This window comes from Saccostrea echinata, unplaced genomic scaffold (assembly GCF_033153115.1).
Source record: "Saccostrea echinata isolate AGI-Se365-2 ecotype Australia unplaced genomic scaffold, CSIRO_AGI_Sech_v1 ptg000012l, whole genome shotgun sequence".
Taxonomy (NCBI): Eukaryota; Metazoa; Mollusca; class Bivalvia; order Ostreida; family Ostreidae; genus Saccostrea; species Saccostrea echinata.
The window spans coordinates 15825317-15842114 of record NW_026889761.1 but is presented as its reverse complement, the minus strand read 5'-3'; the positions used below and the strand labels follow the sequence as shown (position 1 = coordinate 15842114).

Sequence of the window (16798 nt, the reverse complement as noted above, 5' to 3'; positions counted from 1 at the left end):
ACCATGTGTAATGAATATACGGGGAATATACAGGGTTAGTTTATATTTGAACATTTTCAATGATGATGCTGAACAGTTCTGTCATATCATATAAGCTTCAATAATTATAATATATGACAAAATAAAACAACAGTAGATCAAAATTTGCTCAACCCATGAAGTCACATGTCAAAGAGAAGGTGAATTAAAAAAGGAGGTCTCGGCATAAAATTGGCCATTCATTTTTTTTTTATTAATCAATTACTGCTTTTAAAACAATTAACCAAAATATAATTTAAAAGTTTTTTTTTCTTTGCTGTCACATTTGAAACAAGAATGTGCATATATACATGCTTATGTAGAGAGTGCTTTTTGATATGTGATTCAATTATCCGGACGATTCATTTATCCGGACGATTTCGTTGGGGACAGAGGCGTCCGGATAAATGAGGCGCCACTGTATATATATAAATCAGTACATGTATTTTAATATCCTAGTAATTTACATGTTTAGTTTCATGAAATAAATCTATTTACCTTTGTCCAATGACCAACGAGCACAAGCACTGATTTTTCCTCTTTTTTCTTAACGGAATCACCAGGGCCAGTCTGCGGTCCATATGATTCTGGCATATGTACACTCTGTAAAATGCATATTTGTACCATGTACAGGCATATGAACAATATTTCTATACTACATACATGCATCATTAAACTTAATAATCTTTTTTTTTTCCAAAATTCATTATTCATAGTGTTTTGCTGTTAGCAAAATTCAACAAAAACTATACCGTATATATACTTGCCTATAAGGTGGTCCACCTATAAGTCAGTTGTATTTTTTGAGGTTATTTTGGAGGGATTTGCTATTGACCCGCTTATAAATTGGTACAACTTTTTGCCAGAATCAATTGACAATTTCAAATCAATGCTCTGATGTTTTAACCTGGTTTCAAAATGCTAATCTTTTTATCACTCACCTATAAGCTGGACATAGAATATATACAGTACCTGCATTATACATGCATTAGGAAGACCAAATGCATTATTGCAATATTAAAGAGACCATTGTGGCAAATGAAATCAATGTATGAATTGTATTCAAAACTACGGGTGTACTAATTTGTCTGAAGTATATCATGATATAATGTGATACACAAAGACTTTAACAGGATATGTACATATACCCACATGCCTAAATTTAACAACAGGAATTATCGTTCTACAATAATTTATTGAAATTGCCAATATGAATAAACAAAAGCAAACTTTGTTTCGATTGTATGAACTTTAAGTTTTCTTTTTCCACTACGGTCAGATAATCTAACTATCCCCCCTGGTTGGCTACCAGGTCCTTCGTTAGACTGCCTTATCGGACATGATATTTACTGAAGATTTGATTTTTGGTACTGACTTTTATACTCAAAATAATGTCTTTAATTGTTTAATTTCTTAAGGTCAATATCACTTTGATGTGTTCAGTGTTTACTTTGATATGTAATGATGTGTATAAGCGTGTATTTTCGATAATTTAAATTCCTAGTACAGTAATCGTCCCCAAGCTGCTGTTTCATTATCGTGTCATAGTATCTCTGAGAGTGCATTTTATTAACACCTCCAAATCACCTGGCCTGCGTAATTAAATTTAACTACCAAAAACAACAGCTTGGGATTAATAAGGTGTGATTATCAGCAATGGTCCCATGAAGCCTGTGCTAGACCTAACGGAAACGTTCAACAGACCGTAAAATTAGCATAATGGGATTATTGTGTACTAAGGTGTGAATTCAGTGGAGCGAGAATTTGTTGGACTTCGAGATGTGTTTATAGCACTTGGGACCGTAAATCTACTTCGAGATAAGCGAGGTATTCGAGATTTCCGTGTTCGAGATACCAGGGTTTTTTAAAATCATAAATATAATAAAAACGGCTGGGACTGTTGATTCACTTCGAGATATCCGTGGTATTCGACATACCGGTGTTCGAGATACCGAAGTTTACCTGTATATCGATACATATCTAGATTAATGAATATATCGTATCAAAAACAAGAGGCCCATGGGCCACAACGCTCACCTGAGCACATTGGCTAGGAAAAAGCACAAATCACTTCAGTATTGAAAAGTTTAAAGGGGAGGGGGCTTGGATTTTGAACTACCTGAGGATGCTTCCATATCAATATAACAAATGGCTTTACTGTTCTTGAGCAGAAGATTTTTAAAGATTTTTTTCCTATATATTCCCTTGTTAAAAATTTGATCCCCCATTGTGGACCCTCCCTAACCCCCCCCTTCCATCATTTGAACAAACTTGAATCTACACTACCTGAGGATGCTTCCATATCAATATGACTAAACATGGCTTTTCTGTTGATGAAAAGATTTTTTCCTATATATCCCTATGTAAAAATTTGATCCCACATTGTGGCCCCACCCTACCCCTGGGGTTTATGATTTGAACAAACTTGAATCTACACTACCTGAAGATGCTTCCATATCAGTATGACAAAACATGACTTTGCTGTTCTTGAGAAGAAGATTTTTGAAGTTTTTTCCTATGTATTCCTATGGAAAACTATGATCCCCCATTGTGGTCCCACCCTACCCCCAGGGGTCATGATTTGAACAAACTTGAATCTACACTACCTGAGGAAGCTTCCATATCAATATGACAAAACATGGCTTTGCTGTTCCTGAGAAGAAGATTTTTCAAGTTTTTTTCCCCCTATATATTCCTATGTAAAACTATGATCCCCCATTGTGGCCCCACCCTACCCCCAGGGGTCATGATTTGAAAAAAACTTGAATCTACACTACCTGAGGAAGCTTCCATATCAGTATGACAAAACATGACTTTGCTGTTCTTGAGAAGAAGATTTTTGAAGTTTTTTCCTATGTATTCCTATGTAAAACTTTGATCCTCAATTGTGGCACCATCCTAACCCTGGGGGTCATGATTTGAACAAAGTTAAATCTACACTATCTGAGAATGCTTCCATATCAATATGACTTAACAAGGCTTTGCTGTTCTTGAGAAGAAGATTTTTCAATTTTTTTTCTGTATATTCCTATGTAAAATTTGATCGCCCCTTGTGGCCCCACCCTACCCCGAGGGGTCATGATTTGATACAAACTTGAATCTTCACTACCTGAGGATGAATCCACATCAATATGACTAATTGTGACTTTGTTGTTCTTGAGAAGAAGATTTTTCAAGATTTTTTTCTACATATTTCTATGTAAAATTTTGATCCCCCATTGTGGCCCCACCCTACCCCTGGGGGTCATGATTTGTACAAAATTTTATCTACACTACCTGAGAATGATTCCATATCAATATGACTAATTGTGGCTTTGTTGTTCTTGAGAGAAAGGTTTTTAAAGATTTTTTTTCTATAAATTCCTATGTAAAATTTTGATCCCCCATTGTGCCCCCCCCCCCCCGCCCAGGGGTCATGATTTTGTACAAACTTGAATCTACACTACCTGAGGATGCTTCCATATAAATTATGACTAATTGTGGCTTTGTTGTTTTTAAGAAAAACAATTTCAAGATTTGTCCTACATATTTCTATGTAAAACTATAAATTGATCCCCCATTGTGGCCCCACCCTACCCCTGGGGGTCATGATTTGAACAAACTTGAATCTGCACTACCTGAGGATAATTTCATATCAATATGCCTAATTGTGGCTTTGTTGTTCTTGAGAAAAAGATTTTTAAAGATTTTTTCTATATATTCCTATGTAAAACTTTGATCCCCCCTTGTGGCCCCATCCTACCCCTGGGGGTCATGATTTGAACAAACTTGAATCTACACTACCTGAGGATGATTCCATATCAATATTACTAATCATGGCTTCGTTGTTCTTGAGGAGAAGATTTTTAAAGATTTATTCCTATATATTCCTATGTAAAACTTTGATCCCCTATTGTGGCTCCACCCTACGCCAGGGGGTCATGATTTGAACAAACTTGAATCTACACTATGTAATGAAGGTCTCACCTACGTTTCAACTTTTACAGCCAAGTGGTTCTTGAGAAGAAGGATCTTAAAAGATACCACTAAATTTTCACTAATTCTTAATTATCTCCCCTTGAAAGAGGGTGTGGCCCTTCATTTGAACAAACTTGAATCCCCTTTACCCAAGGATGCTTTGTGGCAAGTTTGGTTGAAATTGGCCCAGTGGTTCTTGAGAAGAAGATGAAAATGTGAAAAGTTTACGACAACGACGACAGACAACGGACAAATTTTGATCAGAAAAGCTCACTTGAGCCTTTGGCTCAGGTGAGCTAAAAATAACTTAATTCCAATACATTTTGGGCAGGCAGTCTTTTTTATGTAATTCTGTGAAAAACTTGGGAATTTCAATCACCAAAGATTATATTTACCCGTAATTGTTTTGAATTAAAACTGATCAAAAATGATATAATCATTAAGGTGGTAGCACATCTTAAATGATTATTACAAAATCATAAAAATACATAGACAACTTTACTTAACATGTTGATTTTACAGTCAAGAAAAGTTTGAATTTGAAGTGTAATTTTTAAAGACGGTGAGACAAAAAATTAACAAGAGGCCCATGGGCCACATCGCTCACCTGAGCACATTGGCTAGGCAAAAGCACAAATCAGTTCAGTATTGAAAAGATTACCACCGGAGGGGGGGTGGGGGGGGGGCTTGAATTTTAAACTACCTGATGATGCTTCCATGTCAATATAACAAATGGCTTTCTTGTACTTGAGAAGTTGTTCAAAAAAATTTCCCATATATTCCTTTGTAAAAATTTGATTCCCCATTGTGGCTCCTCCCTATCCCAGGGGTCATCATTTGAACAAATTTGAATCTACACTACCTGAGGATGCTTCCAAGATATTATCCTATATATTTCTATTTAAGACTTTGATCCTCCATTGTGGCCCCACCCTACCCCCGGGGGTCATGATTTGAACAAACTTGAATCTACACTACCTGAGGATGCTTCCAAGATATTATCCTATATATTTCTATTTAAGACTTTGATCCTCCATTGTGGCCCCACCCTACCCCCGGGGGTCATGATTTGAACAAACTTGAATCTACACTACCTGAGGATGCTTCTATATTAATATGACTCATTATGGCTTTGCTGTTCTTGAGAAGAAGATTTTTAAAGCTTTTTCCTATATATTTCTATGTAAAACTTTGATCCTCCATTGTGGCCCCGCCCTACCCCCGGGGGTCATGATTTGAACAAACTTGAATCTACACTACCTGAGGATGCCTCTATATTAATATGACTCATTATGGTTTTGCTGTTCTTGAGAAGAAGATTTTTAAAGCTTTTTCCTATATATTTCTATGTAAAACTTTGATCCTCCATTGTGGCCCCGCCCTACCCCCGGGGGTCATGATTTGAACTAACTTGAATCTACACTACCTGAGGATGCTTCCATATAAATATGACTCAACATGTCTTTGCTGTTCTTGAGAAGAAGATTTTTAAAGCTTTTTCCTATATATTTCTATGTAAAACTTTGATCCTCCATTGTGGCCCCGCCCTACCCCCGGGGGTCATGATTTGAACAAACTTGAATCTACACTACCTGAGGATGCTTCTATATTAATATGACTCATTATGGTTTTGCTGTTCTTGAGAAGAAGATTTTTTTAAGGTTTTTCCTATATATTTCTATGTAAAACTTTGATCCTCCATTGTGGCCCCGTCCTACCCCCGGGGGTCATGATTTGAACTAACTTGAATCTACACTACCTGAGGATGCTTCCATATAAATATGACTCAACATGTCTTTGCTGTTCTTGAGAAGAAGATTTTTAAAGGTTTTTCCTATATATTTCTATGTAAAACTTTGATCCTCCATTGTGGCCCCGCCCTACCCCCGGGGGTCATGATTTGAACAAACTTGAATCTACACTACCTGAGGATGCTTCCACATGAGTTTCATTTTTCCTGGCCCTATGGTTCTTGAGAAGAAGATTTTTAAAAGATGCTATTAATTTTTCACTAATTCTTTATTATCTCCCCTTGAAAAAGGGTGTGGCCCTTCATTTTAACAAACTTGAATCCCCTTTATCCAAGGATACTTTGTGGCAAGTTTGGTTGAAATTGGCCCAGTGGTTCTTGAGAAGAAGTCGAAAAACTTAAAAGTTTACAGACAGACAGACAGACAGACGGACAGACAGACAGACGGATGCCGGACAAAAAGTGATCAGAAAAGCTCACTTGAGCCTTCGGCTCAGGTGAGCTAAAAATGAGTAAAAAACAATTATTATTTTTATAAAATTCATGCATAATGATTTATAAGACTTTTTTGACAGAATTGTTAAAGAATTCAATATATTGCATATCGCATTAAAAAACGTCTTTCTTTTTTTTCTTTTTTTTTTTGCTCAATACACAGCCCTAGCAAAAATGATATACAACAAGGACTTTGATTGGATTATTAACATTCATTCGATTGATCATAATTATTAACTGTTATTGCACTTTCATTTTCAAAATGTTGTTAGGTACATTGTTTGTTCACTCTTTTGCATTGATATTATAATTTTATAAAAGAGTATTTTGGCAGAAAAAATTATCAATTTACCTTTCTTGGAATAAAGACATGTTGACCCTTGAGCTGAGATTTTCTCTCTTTCCATAGATTTGTTACACTGGGGTCCACATGATTCTAGCAGAGACCCTGTAAAAAAGGACTTAACTATGGAAAAGCATGAAGAATATATGCCTATTATACATATCTTAAATTCTAATGAAAACAATGGTTTTTAATTAAGATCCATATATTTCTAATGATTGACATAATACAAATTCAAAATAAAATATGCATGTCTATATTATACACTGTACCTTAAGCAGACCAATTGCATTATTACATCCTTCAGGAGACCAACTTAAATCAATGTTTGAGAACTACTTGTGAGAACAATAAATTTGTCTACTTTACAGTACTAAATGTACATGGAATCTATAGGATCATGTTACTTTAATTGACCTGCCTTAGTTCAACACAGTAATCTAACAAAGAAATTGAGCCAAAACAACATTTTAAGACTTTTTGAACAGTGCATGTTCCTATCATTTCAAAACCATTACCAGTAAAAATGCTAATACATGTATAGGAAAATGATGACAATTAATTAATATTGTACTTTCAGGTATATTAGATGAATTAATCTGATTCGTCAAGAAACATTTGTTAAAAAGCACTATTATCCGCTGAATAATGAAGCCACGCCCAGTGTCGCAGCAGTCAACATTGCTTGACGACGGGTGATATTCCAAAAAATAGTGACTGCGCAGATTTATGCGCTCAAGGTTCACTATTATTTGTATTTGTATAAAACATTCAGTATAATATAATAAATATTGCATGTAGTTGAGTGTAATATTGAAAATTTTCACCCCTCGAAAACCAAATACGTCAAAAAGGGGATGGGTTTCTTTTCCAACTTCTACATAGTTTCGCCCCTGCAAAAACTGGTATAGACCTTGGAAATGTTTAAACGGGCTAAGAGAAATCAAATGCATCAAGAGTACTTAATTGTTTTTACCCAAGTTACATGCCAAAAAAGATTCAGAGAGACGTCACATAAAGTTAACGTTGATTTGAACTGAAGTTAGGGTGTCAAAAGTCATTCACGTCCAAAAGTGACATTGATCATGTGTGGTAGATAATAAACTCCTACGGGCTAAATATGCTGCCATAATCAAGTGAGGATCTTTCCCTAATCCTATATATAAATCCATTTAGTACAATATTATATGCACTTAAGCAGCTGTTAATGACATTGTAAAATTATATAAACAAGACCGGTTTATATAATTTATATCAATTTATATAATTAATAATATAATTTATGTAATTTTATCAAGATAAGTGTATGGGGTAGAGGGAGCAGACATTGAGAATCAATGTTGTCGGACCTCATGAAACTAAACTAACAGTCTTCCAAATAACCCGGGAGTCCAATGCCAGGGACCTGTTAAATTTGCAGCCGGGCATGTAAAAATTGCCAAATTACATGTCCGAAGAGGGCATATGTGAATCTTCTTTCAATGTACAATCTTTACTTGCCATTTACTCTGTCCTACCCCCATTATTCGCTTAAACGTTGCTATATGTAATGTCGATGGATTGCCTGTCTACATTCTCGATACGACCTGTCAAATGATTGTCAATCTAATCATTGAAGTGTTTAGTTTAACCTATTTGTTTTCTCGAGTTGCTTGCTAAATTACGAGATGTTCATCAATGCCACATACTGTGGCACTACAGTCATGATCCCATTTCTGAAATTCAGTTCAGCTCAACTGGCCAACAAATGACCAGCATGCAACTCAAAAGTTATTTATGAACAAAAACGCTTTAGAAAATGGCAATCACAGGCCATGGTTGGTTTACGACGCTGAAAAAATTAATATAAAACCTTTATACCATGGGTTTTTTTGGTTGCACAATACTGGTAAATGTAAGAATTTTGAGTAGGACATGTACAAATTTGAATGGGCTGGGTAAAAATGATAGGTCTACATGCCCGAAGGGCATGTGCTGAAAAAGAATTGTTGTGAAGACTGAACTAAAGCGACAGCGCCGGGTGATCATATAAAGTCCCCTTTATTACATAATAATTTGGCAAATTATCAACACATCAAGCTAAAATTTCCAACATATCTTAACGGTGAGAATTTTTATTTTTTAAGTTGAAACCTCGTGACCTGTGAAAAAAATGAAATTTGTATCCCATCTAAAGTCTTAAAATGTATCAAGGTAATTTTCAATACAAATTTACGGTTGGGGTTATAAATGAAGGATAAAACCAGAGACCTCGGAATGGAATACTCGGAAGTCTCTGGTTTTATTCTACCCCCAACTGGAAGTTGTATCCCATCTAAAGTCTTAAAATGTATCGAGGTAATTTTCGTGGAATAAATGAGTGCTTTACAAAAAAGGGATTCGACCAGAGACGTCTAAAACGATTTATTTGACAAGAAAAAAGTCTCTTGAAGCGAACGATGTCATTTTAAAGTAGGTTAATGATTGATAATGATACATGAACAAAATACGAGCTTGAAGCGGACGTGCCTGAAATTGAGTTAGATACCTTGTGGTAAAAATAAGTAGGGGTGCACCGTATATGAAACAAGTGCCTGTGATTGATAGTCTGAAATTTCTCTTCACCTAAATATTAAAAGCTTGCAGTGATCGCTATAAATCTATACAACAGTCAAGTTACATATGGTAAACTAACATAAAAACAAGATTACAACAGTCATGATTACAGAAGGTATATTTTGAAGACTCTAGGTCAGTAGGTGAATGTAAACAGGTAAACACACGTGGGACAGTCACCGCAAATATGAACCACAAAACGACTTATAACATTAAAATGTAAATATTCATCTGCACACAGATTTTTGCATAATAATAATAATTTTTAAAAGTGTAAATTAAAATATAAAATAAACAAACCTCAAACCTTGTAACAAGGCTTGTTTCCCTACAATCTTATTCTGGCTCTCTGTGGTTCACTGAAAATGCAGGGAACCAGGCTGCGTTATTAACTCGTACTCAGATTTGTTGATACGAATAAACCTATAAACATATATACGAAATAAAATACTATCATAAAAAATGAAGAATTTCAAATTGCTTGAAAAATTATCTTTATGTAGTTTATAATAAATGGTTGTAATTGTTTATCAATTTCTATCTATCCATTAAAATTTGATACGTATATCAGCTTGATATGTATCCGTCTGAACAATTATTGTTATTACACTCCCTGTCACATCTTCATAGTTAAGCCTGTAAGCATGGTAAGTAGGAATCAATTTCAGTTGAAGGGGACCAAAACCAAACATTTTTCAGTTTCATTTGGTGGGGAGGGGGGGGGATATAAACCTCAAATGATCTCTGTCACTGAACTGCTGAAAATAATGAAGGGAACTAGGCTGCGACAATGATTTGTTGACAGAATTAAAATACGAAATAAATTATCATACATACGAAATAAAATAATTTCATGAAAAAATGAAGAATTTCCAAATGCTTAAAAAAAGAAGCTTTTCATGTATGTGATTTACAATAAATGGTTGTACTTTTATATTTTCTATATATCCATTAAAATTTCACAGTATCAGTATTTCACTATTTGTAAACATTAACAATAATATTAAATAAATGTTACACTCACTGTGGCTTTGACTGAGTTACTGTCACATCTTCATAATTAAACGAGAATATTCCCTTCCGTAAATATTGCTATATATATCTGAACTGTTACCAATTCATCTTTCTTTGGAAAAAGAAACCTCAGGGATGGAGAATAGGCCCGTACGTAATTTAGTTGGAGGGGGGGGGGGGTGAACACAACCAAACATCATTTTTCAGTTTCAGGTTGGGGGAGGCTACAAACCAAAAAAAAATTTAATAAGCAAAAGAAAAATACATTATCAGAGGTTATTATTGAGGGGGCCCAAAAGCAAAAGAAAAATAGATCATCAGAGGTTATTACTGAGGGGGCCCAAGCATAAAGGAGCAATGTTTTCTATAGTATACCTAAATTTCAGCAAAATTACAGGGGGCCTGCCCCCCCCCCCCCCTTCCTTCAGCCATGTATTGTATCAAATCTGCTTCACCCTGATTCAGATTTTTTTTTACAGCATATATATTATATTAGCAGAGGACCACATTATATTAATAAACAATTATTAAATTACAGCTATTTTTTTCTTACAGGGTCTGTTTCATTTATACTATATCATGATGATCATGTCCTGCATGATGTTTACAGAAAGTTTAATTTAAATTTTTAAGCTCGAAATAGCTGCGTCAACTTGCGAGACTATTTTTTCAACGTTCGGCCTAATCTTTAAATATTTAATTTGTTTGTGGACTTGCATAAAAGAATTTAAAAAAATATAGGGGCCTATCATTTAACTTTATTTCGAATTTCCTTCAGGATTTGATATACCGAACTTATAGTCTAACGATTATTTAAAATCATACTTTTTCTCTTGAAAGCTAAATTACTAGGCAAAAAACAAAAAAAAAAAAAACAAACAAAAAAACCAAACGAATGTTTGTCTTGTGTATTCTTAATTACAACTTATTACTGCATCATTTTAGTTACTTACCCAAATTTCTCAACATCCATGGTGTTCAGAGGTCATTTTCTGAAAACTGAAGGGGCATTCCGATGGCATTCGGAACAAATGACGGAAAGCACTTGCTAAGAATTCAAAACATGGTTCATAAATTTACAATATTTTTCCTTTTTAGGTTTTTAACATAAAACATGGAAAACTAAGTTAAAGAAACACTCATTTGAACAAAAAAAAAAAAATATATATATGCTAGATTTTTTGTTTAATTGCATGTTTTTCATGGTCTCCAAAATGCAGAAAAATTATCCTTTGAAATTATACGTAGGTTATAAATTCTTTTCTTTTTTAGGGAAGATGATAGAAATTAGACAACTTTTGAATGTTAAATAACAGAGTTAAAGATTAATAATATTTAATGGCAGACTGTTTATTTATCTATAAAAAGACATTTGCAATACTGATGAGGTCAAAATAATAGGGAGACCGAAAAAGGTCGCCTTAATCCAGTGGTCTCCCTAAGCCAGAAAATATATCCTCCTTGGTCTCCTAAAGCCATATGTCATATATATATATATATATATATATATATATATATATATATATATATATATATATATATATATATATATATATATATATATGTATATGTATATGTATATATATATATATATATATATACATACATACATGTGTGTGTGTTTGTGTGTGTGTGTGAGGGTGTGTGTGTAATATACAGGAAATATATTAAGGTGCACTTCAACAAGACTACAAATTGTCAAATCGATATAAATACATCTTAGTCTAGCGGAGACTTAATCCAAAACCCTTAATTAAGAGTCGCAATTTAGGGCTTATATAAAACACACAAAAATCTTCAAAAATATTTTTTGTAAGAATTTATTACACAGAAAGAAAAGAAATAGTATTAAAACTCATGATATTCAAAACAGAAATTATACTACAATAATGAACCAGATCAGTTCATAGAAACATAAACGGACAAATAATTTCTCCAGGAAAAAAAAATCTGTCAAATTTATGTAATGTGCCAGCATGTGCTACGTTTCGGAAACTTAAAGTGAAGGAAATCAATGCAAGGATGTGAAAGGATGTGTTTGCAGAAAAATACTTAAAAGAATTCATTTTAAACAATAATACAAAACTAATATCAAAATCAATATTTAAACAAATAATGAAAGGACTTTGGAACATTAAAAAGAGGGAAAATCAACATTTATCCAAATATAATAATTTTCTGTTAGATTTATTTTATTTTATCGGAGAGATAGTAAAGTAATTTATACATTTAAGTGGAACATTCAAAGTAATTATATTGAAAGTGTACACCTTGTTTTGAAACTTCATTAATTAAAGCCTTGTTTAGTCAATATGCAGAATCACACTGGAGGCGAATTAATGACCATATCTAAATTAACGTAAAACAGAGTTATTAACAATTTACAAGAACTGCATATACTTGAAAATACCATCACACTTTGTTTCATTCTTTTATAAAATGTATTAATTAATGAATTCGGAACGTATGATTTGTGACATTATGTGTTCAAAAACACAGTTGTGCTCTTCAGCATCAGCAAAATATTTTAGTTTTAATCGGACATTATGGATATACTTGTATTTCTATTGTTTTCAGTTTTCAAGTATATATAATATAAATTTGGGAAGACAATGAATGATATTGAAAACGTTTTCTCCTTTGAAATTATGGCTAGGAACTTGAACTGTTTGCTTTAAAAACCCACTTTACATATGTCTGCAAAAAAGTTTTACGCAGATCACAATCAAATCATTAACATAATCTATGCAATTATACATGGCTGACCAAAGTTGTAGATGTGCGACTTTTATAGAAAGAATCTATTCTATAATCTGAATTGCATTTCCGTTTACCGATGATTATCAGTAAGTAAACAATGGAAAATATTAACACACCACAAACAACTAGTACACCAATGAATATTTCTTTATTGACTGTCCATGTAGGCGTGGCAGTGTTTACAACTGTGGTATAGTTGACTGAAAAATATATACATGTAAATATATAAGTAATACAGCAAACAAGAGAGAGAGAGAGAGAGAGAGAGAGAGAGAGAGAGAGAGCGTGGATCGTTGTAGCAAAATATGATTTTATTCAGTTTTATATATAATATTAAAACGTACATGAATATTTTTGCAATGTGTTCAGTAATCATATACATATAATATATATATATATATATATATATATATATATATATATATATATATATATATATATATATATATATATATATATATATATATATAAACACTAAATCATAGAAACCTGAGAATGAGGTGCCAATGATACATCCTGTGCGTGCATTACATTCTTCCTTCAAACATTGACATTTATGTTGACAGTCCGGACCAAAGTTTGGGTATCTGCAAGTCCAGGTGCAGTTTTCACCAAAATATCCAGACTTACACGCTTAAATATGAATTATCATTTTTTTTAATTGCAAAATAGAATGCATTGTTCACAAAGCACATGTACATTATTTATGATAAAACTTTTTCATCGAAATTTGAGGAAATAAACTTTACAATTAATTTTCTGTATAATACTTCGGAATAGGATGAAAATAAATATATGTCATTTCTTTGTGAGTTATGAAAAATTTTACGTTTAGGTATAATGCTTTGAACCACATAAAAGTGCTCTTTTGTGCACATTGTGCATATTTGATGAGATCTGAGAATTGTGAATATAAAACAATTAAAAAGCAAAACTTACAAATACATTTGCATATTTCTTCATCCCAAACCAAATCATTACATTCCTTAGGACTAAAATGTAGCCAATGGTAAACTTTTATATGATGCATATGAATGATCATTTTGAAAAAAAAATCTAATATAATTATTACAGCTTTGCCTAAGACGAAACTTTTTTAATTGATTTTTAAAGAAATTTTAGAATTATGTCAGTGTTATTTTTTTGATTGAAATTTTGACTTTTACTTGTCATCTTACCATGAACGTTATACCGTAAATCTGGAATTTTTTTACTGTAGATAAATTTTTAGCAAATTTGTGCGTGCATTGCGTTCGCAAAAATATTTTTCTTAAAATTAAATCAACGATAAAAAAAATGTAAACAAACTTTTTTCTGACAGCTGGTGTCTATTTTTAACTCGGTGAACAGGTGTTCGTAAGCAGTGATCATTTTAAGAAGCCTGTTTATACATGTACTACGTAATGGATAAATAACGAGATGGTGTTGAATAGCTTAGAGAAAACATCCCCTCCTCGGGCCTCGGTCCTCGGAGGGTATGTTTTCTCTAAACTATTCAACACTATCGAGTTATTTATCTTACTTTAAAAAACTTCCCTACTGTGGACCCCAAAGAAACATTTACCCATTCATATATCCAACTTTGCTGTAATACAATAGGATCTAGCCCATTTAGATATCCAACAGTGACACAATACAATAGCCTAATCGAACACCCCTTTTATTCATGGACTAGTGAGCATAAAACTGCATGGTGTTAATGTCATTTCAAACCTTTCCATTGTACTGAACAGTCATGAAATCAGATGAAGAATAGTTTTAAATCCAAAGTAAAATTAGAGCGGTTCAGATAGTGTTTTGAATACTTTTGACCTGAAAGCAGAAGAAAAATACAGAATTTTGATAAAAGGTTGGAAATCTGTCATTACATATAAGATGATGATTTTTTGGGAAAAATGTTTGAATCTCATGGAGTTCCACTCGGACAATACTTCTAGTAGTGCTAAAACAGATGAAAAGATTGTCGGTGTTATGCGGAACCTGCTTTAAAAATATTCCATATCAAGATCTGCAGTAAAAAAAGGTATCAAAATAGATGGGCTGTCAATTTATTATTCTTTTTGGGGGGAAGTATGCTGGAAAAGTATGAGAACAGAGATGGACCTCGAATAATCTGAGAGGATTCGCTGATAACGGGCCCCTGAAATAATATTCAGCAACAGGAAGTAATGTAGTTTAAGGTTCAAGGTGAAAATGTATTTAAAAGCGTGTCAAAATGTGATACTTTCAAAATTTAAGACCGGAAACATTCTGTTAAAAAACCATGGATAAGTATTGAATATTTTATTGACGACAAGAGTCTAACAGTGTGCAAATTCGGAGGAATTGAAATTTTTGAGAGCATTGGAAGTACATTTTTAACACGATACTAATGTTGTGATCAATGCAAAGTGATTAATTCTGTGTGCATTGGACAAATTCTAATAGTGTGACAAATTCGGAGTAATTGTTTTTTATTTGCATTAGAAATACATTTTAAACTCTTTTATCTTTTTTTTTATTGCTTAATTATGTTTGTATGCACAGTTGGATATTTAAATATCCAACCGATGGCCAGTTGGATCTTTAAATATCCAACTAGTGCTGGTTGAATCGGTAAGATATACGTAGACTAATAACAATGGTAACGTCATTGAAGTTTTTAAAAAGCTAATTAATGATAATCCGTGGGTGGAGAGTGCCTTCAGATACATTCAATATCGTCCGATGGTTTGACAAACAGTATGTCTCTTTTAAATTATTTCTCCAAGAAAGAGAGGCCAGTTGTTTTATGTAACAATGAATCCCTAGCACGACAGATTGTTTTATACCAGGTAGAGAATGTTTTTATCTGAAGGTTAAATAAAGCTGACATAGTCTTATATATTTAATGTACATGTGTGATTTAATAAAATGTTATGAAAACTTTTAAACAGTTTGGATGTTTTATCACTTCTAATATTTTTATCTGATTATTGAACGTTGGCGTCGTTTAATATTGTATGTACATGCGTGATTTATTGTATGTACATGTGTAACTTATAAACTGTAATGAAAATTTTAAGCACTTTTCAATTTTAACGCGTAATTAATGCGTAATTTATTCTATGTACATGCCTAGCTTATAAACTGTTGTGAAATTTTTAAGCGCTTCTGAATTTTAACGCCAATGACTATTTGCAAAATTTTGAAACGTAAAAATTTATCAACAGCTTTTTGACCCGATTTGCAAAAATAAATCGACGTAAAAAATTCCAGATTTACGGTATTTCAATTAGCCAAGTGATTTGTATAAATATACATTTTGAAATAAATTTTTAAAAAGATTTTTGAATACTTACATGCTACATAGGATTGATGCGTGGCAATCGAAGGAAAGGAAACCTTTGAGAACACATAGAAAGACTATCACTGAACGCTTCATTGTACATCGTAGATACGATACATATTAATTCATAGATAAACCAAGCAAGCAAATATATTTCCTAGACTTACGGAAACTTCTATAAATTATTCATCCAAGTTTTTGAAATTCTATGGGTAAAACCTTCAGTGATTTCCTTAATTAACAACAAAATAAAAGATTGTTAAATTTTTTTTAATGTAGAACTAATTTGCAATATGACCTAAACTTTTTAAAATCATTGTTCATTCTTTATTTTATTTTTTTACAGCTTTAAAGCATAAAGGGATTAAACTAAAACATCACAATTTTATTACATGTTAAATTCATACCTCCTATACGACGTATATTTCAAAAAAGACATTTGGGAAAGGAAAGTATTTTCCTTAATTTTATAGTTATGATAACCTACACTTTTTATGTGCCAAATAAAAACTTTCCAGTTCTTGGAACAGAACAATTATTAGGATTTTTGAAGTGCAGT

At 32.8% G+C, this 16798-nt stretch overlaps 1 long non-coding RNA gene across 1 annotated transcript; it reads right to left on the bottom strand.

Annotated features, from left to right (window-relative positions):
* Window positions 1–550: 550 nt before the first annotated feature.
* Window positions 551–9503, bottom strand: LOC133186017 (uncharacterized). Its single transcript, XR_009720991.1, has 3 exons — window positions 9459–9503; window positions 6573–6668; window positions 551–621 (listed from the first exon to the last, which is right to left on the bottom strand). It is a non-coding gene; the product is annotated as an uncharacterized LOC133186017 (long non-coding RNA).
* Window positions 9504–16798: the final 7295 nt, after the last annotated feature.